Here is an 8,431-nt window from a genome sequence, read left to right as displayed (position 1 = left end):
GCCATGGAAGCAACCTAGATGTCCATCAGCAGACAAATGAGTAAGAAAGCTGTGGTACATAGACACAATGGAATATTGCTCAGCCATTCAAAAGAACACATGTGAATCCATTCTAATGAGGTGGATGAAACTGGAGCCTATTATACAGAGCGAAATAAGTCCGAAAGAAAGACACCAATACACTATACTAAGGCATATATATTGAATTTAGGAAGATGGAGATGATAACTCTAAATGGGAGACAGGAAAAGAGACACAGATTTATAGAACAGTCTTTTGGACTCTGTGGGAGAAGGTGAGGGTGGGATTATCTGAGAGACTAGCATTGAAACATGTATATTATCATATGTGAAACGGATAGCCAGTCCATGTTCGATGCATAAGTGAGGGTGCCCAGGACTGGTTCACTGGGCTGACCCAGAGGGATTGGATTGGAGGAAAATGTGAGGGGGAATCAGAATGGGGAGTTCAAGTACTCCCATGGCTGATTCATATCAATGCATGGCAAAAAGCACCACAAAATTGTAAAGTAAATACCCACCAATTAAAATAAATAAAGTAAAATATAAATAGAATTATTTGATAAAAAGGGCCTAATCAGTATTGACTTTCTGACCTCCAAAAATGCCCTCTTTTCTGTCCTTTCTTCCCTCCTTTCTCCCCCCTCTTTCTTTCCTTTTCTTTCTGATTATACAACTGTTAAAGCTTGCTTTCAATTTATAGTTATGACAAAGTCCTGGCTCTATTCTCCATGTTGTACACTGCATCCCTGAGCTCATCTTCCACCTAACTGTCACTGCGTGCCCCCCTCTCCCCCACCTCTGTATTGCTCTGCCCTCTTCTCCTTACCGCTGGTAACCAGTAGATGCTTCTCTATATATGTGCACCTTCATTTTTATCATATTCTCTACTTTGCGGTATGTTTCCATTCTATAAGTGATATCATTCAGTATTTGTCAATCTCTGTCTGAGGTATTTTACTCAATATTCTATCTTTCATGTTGCTGCAAATGTCAATATTCCATTCTTTTGATGGGGCAGCTCCTTTGTATGCCTTTTGAACCAATGGCACTGCCCACCCACACACGGCACAGCTCCCCAGCTAAGTGTCCAACTCTGCACTCACACAGAGAAAATTCAAGTCCCCTTCATCTTCTCCCATGGGAAGGGTGTCTTTGAACCTCAGTCTGGAACCAGTTCTTCCCCCTACTTTCTGGCAACCTGGACCTTCTGGTCCCATCTCCAACTCCACAGAAGCCATCTCCCTTCCTCCTCACACACTTATCCCTTACCTGCCCCCTCTGCCCGCCTACTATCAGAAAACTTAGAGACAAACATAATTTCCCATTAGCTTGATTTTATTTTATTTTCGTTATTAGTGTATGCAGTTGCTATAATATTCAGAATGTGTACTTTTGGCCATTACTCAGCGGCCAAACACCAAAGCATTTCTAAGGTGTCTAGCCATGCCCCGAAGTCACTGGCAGTACACTGGTGTAGCTGGAATGGCAGGGGTCTCCATGGTCTCTGGGTCATCATCTGGTTGATTCTGATTAGCTGGAATTGCAGGGGTCTCCATGGTCTCTGGGAATTACTCTGATTCATTCTCATTAGCTGGAATGCCTGTGGTCTCCATGGTTTCTCTGACCTCCTCTGGTTAATTCTTATTAGCTGTCAATGCAGGGGTCTCAGTGGTTCTTGGGACCTCCTCTGATTCTTTCTGATTAGCTGGAATGGCAGGGGGCTCCATGGTCTCTGGGACCTCCACTGGTTCCTTCTGATTCAGCTGTTCGTTCACCTTGGAACTTTGACTACAGAGCTTTGAGCATCTGATTTTTTAAGCTTTTTTGTGGTGGGAGATTTCAGAGAAATTTTCCTGGGAAGCTCTCCCGGAATGAGATTATTCACCCTCACGGTTACCCTGGCCACCTGGAGAACACAAGACAGGGAGCAAGAATGGCACTGGTTTAGGGAAGAGTAAGAGGACAGGTAGGAAAGATGGCTTCAAGAGAAGGGGTGTGGGCAGAGAAGGGTTATGTGCCAGGCAAGGACAGGGGCGAGTGTCTTCAGGGGTGGGGTCGAAGAGCAAGAGGAGTTTTGCTGGGTTCAGTTCACCTTGACATTTTTTTCTGGACCTCAATTGATAGGAGGTCTTCATCTTCTCCTGGGTAACAGGAGATGGGTGTTCCATAACTACTCTGGAACTTTGTGTATTCGCAGTCACCTCAGCCATTTGGAGGACTCACAGTTGTCTGCTCAGAGCCCCTGAGCACCCCTATATATACCCGTCCCCTTGAAGCCTCAATCTCATGCTTTATGAGGTCAGCAAGTCTCTTCCCAGCCAATGTTGGCCTTGAGTGAGCATTGACATCACAAAGCCACATCCTGACATGTCTGGTGGAGGATGGGGAGAAATTCAGATGATTTGCTGGGAGAAATGAGGCATTTGTAATGTCCTAAAAAGGCCTCCAAACTCACCTGCCACCTTCACTTCTATGTTAACTCTGATGGGTCACACAGCAGGCAGAGTGCATCTCCTCCAAACCTTGCCCCACAGCCACACTCCTCGGGCATTCATTCTATTATCTCTCACCTTTCACCATTATCTAGCTTTTCATATTTGGCCTAAACTCCCTCAATGACCACTAGGTTGTGTTTAAGTGTCTGTGGAAGCGAGAAGCATTGCTCCTTCTCCGTGCTATGTGGTCTTAATGCACCTTGAAGCCCATTGAATTCTGGGCCAGCTGACAGAAACCTTTCCATCCCGCCTCATTGGGTCAGTGTTCCCGGAGCTCGCCTCCATTTTCTTGTCTCCAGTCGGAAACCCTTGTCTTAAGGCTGTGAGAATGCAGTGAATACACTTGCCCTTACTCCACATGGCGCTGTCTCGTTTCAAGTCTAGGACTCAGGGTCACCTCACTAGGAGTACTACCTAGGCTTGGCTTTGAACAGAGTGATGGGGAATGGGCCGAGAAGTGCTTGTTTCAGGTTGTGCTGGGGTATCCCATGCAGGAAATGGCCACCTGTGGCTGATTAGTATTCCCAGCAATGGGTGTGGCTTGCCCAGAGCTGTGTGAGCTTTGTGTGCAAAGGTCTTCTCAATACGTGCCCTCACAAATCTCTTTTCTCACCTTGTTTTCTTGCTGGAAGCTCCCTTGGAGCTGACCTCACAGCTAAAGCCAAGGTGGAATTCATTTCCATGAGCAGCTGCAACAAGCTTCCAGCTTCTTGGACGAAACACTGAGTCATCCTGTCCTGTGCATCTAGTTCCCATGTTCTCTCATTGAGCTGGTTGGCTCTGGAGGAAAGGGGAATGGATTGTGTGCTCCACCTCAGTCCTCGTTTGTCCAATTGACCCATTGAGTCATCCAGCCTGAGGTGCACCCCTGGGGACAGTTTTTTGTCTTAGTGGGTCTTCCTGAGTTTCCTGTGAATTGTTCACATCTGTTGTCCATTTTTTGCTTACTCACCCAAGGTCCATCACACTGCTGAACACTTAGAGGTAGAAAAAGCATGCTGTAAGGAAACCCAAGAGATGACTCTTAGAATTGTTAGAATATCTTAAATCCTGATAGGAAAATGGGTAAGAGGCACGAGCCAACACTTTATAAGAAAGATGTATCACTGGCCTTTAAATTTATGAAGATATGATTAAAGACATGAGCAGCCAATGCACAAGAAGAGTATGGAACTAGCCACGAACCTCATTAAGAGCATATTAAATCTAATGAAGGTAAGAAAAATCATACTAAAATTCCCTTGAGAACTGAAACTCAGGAGGAATTGGCATAGATTTTAGTAATTGCAGGCAGAGACATTACGATACTTGGAATAAAAGTGTTTTGTGTATTCTAAAAATAGGGAGAGTCATGGAAAACATTAATAGCCCCCATTTTATATTACAGATATGAAAACATAGTGTCAGTTGAAGCCCATTTTAAGGGTTTCTTGATGGCTTAGATAAAAAAAAAAAAAAAACCATGCAACCTGGGAGACCAGGATTCAATCCCTGCGTTGGGAAGATCCCCTGGAGGGGGGAATGGCAGCCTGCTTCAGTATGCTTGCCTGGAGAATCTCCATGGACATAAGAGCCCTGTGTGCTACAACCATGGGGTCACAAAGAGTTGGACATGGCTGAACAATGAAGCACAGCACAGCACAGCATGTTGAATGTTTGTGAAAGAAATTCAGGTAGGGAGGAAAGAGGGAGAAAGGGAAACAAGGGAAATGAAATGAAGGAAAGAAAATCCTCCGTTGCTGGTGAGAACAGAGCAACCAGAGATGTCCCCCAGCAGGACAGCACCACACATGTCTATCTGAGCCCTCTCAGTAGGTTTGAAACAACCATCTCCAACTTTGGTCCAACTCCTTCAACCAAACGCATGTGCAGGGATTACAACTCACATGCTAATAGTCATCATGCTTTCTCTTCATTCAAATCCTGATTCAGCCAGAAGTGAAAAATACACGTGTGCCCCAATGTTCATCACAGCACTTTTTACAATAACCAGGGCATGGAAGCAACCTAGATGTCCATCAGCAGGCAAATTGGTAAGAAAGCTCTGGTACATAGACACAATGGAATATTGCTCACCATTCAAAAGAACACATGTGAATCCATTCTAATGAGGTGGATGAAACTAGAGCCTATTATACAGAGTAAAGTAAGTCAGAAAGAAAAACACCAATACACAATACTAAGGCATATATATTGAATTTAGGAAGATGGAGATGATAACCCTATATGGGAGACAGCAAAAGAGACACAGATTTACAGAACAGTTTTTGGATTATGTGGGAGATGGCTATGGTGGGATGATCTGAGAGAAGAGCATTGAAACTTGTATATTATCATATGGGAAAGGGATAGACAGTCCATGTTCGATGCATAAGACAGAGTGCCAATGACTGGTTCACTGGGCTGACCCAGAGGGATTGGATTGGGAGGAAGATGTGAGGCGGAATCAGGATGGGGAATACATGTACTCCCATGGCTGATTCATATCATTGTATCACAAAAACCACCACAATATTGTAAAGTAAATGCCCACCATTTAAAATAAATAGAATAAAGAGAATCCTTTGATAAAAAGGGCCTAACCAGTATTTCCTTTTTGACCTCCAAAAACGCCCTTCTTTTCCTTCCTTTCTTCCCTCCTTCCTCTCCCCTCTTTCATTCCTTTTCTTTCTGATTATACAAATGTTGAAGTTTACTTTCCATGTATAGTTATGACAAAGTCCTGGCTCTATTCCCCATGTTGAACAATGCATCCCTGAGCTCATCTTGCACCTAACTATCACTTCGTGCCTCCCACTCCACGATCTCTGTATTGCCCCGCCCTCTTCCCCTCCCTGCTGGGAACCAGTAGATGATTCTCCATATTTGTGCATCTCCATTATTATCATATTCACTACTTTGTGGTATGTTTACATTCAATATGTGATATCATACAGTATTTGTCAATCCCTGTCTGAGATATTTTACTCAATTATCTACCTTCCATGTTGCTGCAAATGTCAATATTCCATTCTTTTGATGGGACAGCTCATTTGTATGCCTTTTGAACAAATGGCACTGCCCCACACACACACACACAAGACACAGTTCCCCAACTAAGTTTCCATCTCTGCACTCACACAGACAAACACCAAGTCCTCTTCCTATTCTCCCATGGGAAGTGTGTCTTTGAAGCTCAGTCTGGAACCAGTTCTTCCCCCTACTTTCTGGCAACCTGGACATTCTGGTCCCATCTCCACCTCCACAGAATCCATCTTCCTACCTCCTCACACACTTATCCCTTCCCTGCCCTCTCTGCCCCCCACTATCAGAGAACTCAGAGACAAACATAATTTCACATCAGCTTGATTTTAGTTTATTTCCATTATTAGTGTATGCAGTTGCTATAATATTCAGCATCTGTGCTTTTCACCAATTTTCAGCCGCCAGACTCCCAAGCATTTCTGAGGTTTGTATCCGTACCCCAAAGTCACTGGTTATCCATTGGTCCAGCTGGAATGGCAGTGGTCTCCATGGTCTCTGGGACCTCCTCTGGTATGTTCTGCTTGGCTGTAATGCCAGGGGTCTCCATGGGTTCTGGGATCTCCTCTGGTTCATACTGATTTGCCAGAATGGCAGGGGTCTCCATGGTCTCTGGGACCTCCTCTGATTCATTCTGATTAGCTGGAAGTTCAGGGGTCTCCATTTTCTCTGGGACCTACTCTGCTTCCTTCTGATTCAGCTGTTCATTCGCCTTGGAATCTGGCTACAGAGCTTTGAGCATCTGATTTTCTTAAGCTTTTTTGTGGTGGGAGTTTTCACAAAAGTGTTCTTGGGCCTCTTTGCTGGAATCGGATTATTCACCCTCACACTTACCATGGCCACCAGAAAAACAAGACAGGGAGCAAAAATGGCACTGGTTTAGGGAACAGTGTGAAGACAGTTGGGAATGATGGCTTCATGAGAATGTTTGTGGGGAGAGAAAAGTTATATGTCACGCAAGGAAAGGGGCGGGTGTCTTCTGGGGTAGGGTCAATGGGCAAGAGGAGTTTGGCTGGGTTCAGTTCCCCTTGACATTGTTTCCTGGACCTCAATTGACAGGAGGTCTTCATCTTATCCTGGGTAACACGAGGTATGTGTTCCATAACTACTCTGGAGCCTTGTGGCTTCCCAGTCACCTCAGTCATTTGGAGGACTCACAGTGGTCTGCTCAGAGCCGCTGAGCACCCCTATATATACTGTCGCCTTGGAGCCTCACCCTCATGCTTTATGAGGTCAGCAAGTCGCTTCCAACAGATAATGGTGGCCCTGGGTGTGCTTTGACATCACAAAGCCCCATCCTGACATTTCTAGCGGAGGATGGGGAGCAATTCAGATGATTTGCTGGGAGAAATGAGGCATTTGTAATGCCCTCAATAGGCCTCCAAACTCAGCTGTCTCCCTCACCTCTATATCAAATTTGATGGGTCACACAACAAGCAGAGTGCGTCTCCTCCAAACCTTGTCGAAAAGCCACACTCCTCTGGCTTTCATTCTGTTCTCTCTCAGCTTTCACCATTATCTAGCTTTCCATATCTTGCCTACACTCCCTCCTTGACAACTAGATTGTGTTTAAGTGTCTGTGGAAGCGAGAAGCATTGCTCGTTTTTCCTGCAATGTGGTCTTAATGCACCTTGAATCCCATTGAATTTTGGGCCAGCCGACAGAAACCTTTCCATTCCTCCTCCTTGTCTCAGTGTACCCGGAGCTTTCCTCCACTTTTTGGTCTCCAGTTGGAAACCCTTGTCTTCAGGCTGTGAGAATGCAGAGAATACACTTGCCCTTGCTCCACATGGAGCTGTCTCGTTTCAAGTCTAGGGTTCAGGGTCACCTCACTAGGAGTATTACCCAGGCTTTGGTTTGAACAGTGTGATGGGGAAGCAGCAGAGAAATGCACGTTTCAGGTTGTGCTGGAAGATCCCATGTAGGAAATGCCGACCTTCGGCAGATTAGTATTCCCAGCAAGGGGTGGAGCTTGCCCAGAGCTGTGTGAGCCTTGTGTGCAAAGGTTTTTCAACACGTTCCCTCACAAATCTCTTTTCTCATCTTGTTTTCTTGCTGGAAGCGCCCTTGGTGATTAACTCACAGCCAAAACCAAGGTGGAATTCATGTCCATGAACAGCTGCCACAAACTTCCAGCTTCTTGGACAAAACACTGAGTCATCCTGTCCTGTGCATCTGGTTCCCATGGTCTCTCATTGAGCTGGTTCGCTCTGGAAGAAAGGGGAATGGATTTTGTGCACCACCTCAGTACTCGTTTGTCCAATTGACTCGTAGGGTCAATCAGCCTGTGGTGTACCCATGGGGACAGTTTGTTGGCTTAGTGGGTCTTCCTGGGTTTCAGCTGAAGTGTTCACATCCTGTTGTCCATTTGTTGCTTACTCACACAGTGTCCATCACTGTGTAGAGGTAGAAAAAGCACGCCATAAACAAAGCCAAAAGATGACTCTTAGAATTTTTATAAGATCTTAAAAGCTGATAGAAAAATGGGCAAGAGGCATGATCTAACACTTTATCAGAAAGATGTATCACTGACCTTTAAATTGATGAAGACATATATAAAGACATGAGCAGCGAATTCATAAGAAGACTATGGAACTAGCCCAGAGCCACATTAGGAACATATTAAATCTAACGAAGGTAAGAAAAGTCATACTAAACTTATCTTGAGAACTGAAACTCAGGCAGAAGTGGCATAGATTTTAATAATTGCATTCAGAGACATTAAGATACTTGGAATAAATGTGTTTTGTGTGTTCTAAAAATAACGAGAGTCATGGAAATCATAAAATGGACCCCATTTGATCTTACAGTTATGAAAAGCATAGTGTCAGATGAATCCCATTTTAAGGGTTTCCTGATGGCTCAGATAGGGAAAAAAAAAAAAAAAAAAAA

The sequence above is a fragment of the Cervus canadensis genome, chromosome X (assembly GCF_019320065.1).
Source record: "Cervus canadensis isolate Bull #8, Minnesota chromosome X, ASM1932006v1, whole genome shotgun sequence".
Lineage (NCBI taxonomy): Eukaryota > Metazoa > Chordata > Mammalia > Artiodactyla > Cervidae > Cervus > Cervus canadensis.
Note: the sequence above shows the minus strand (reverse complement) of the source record.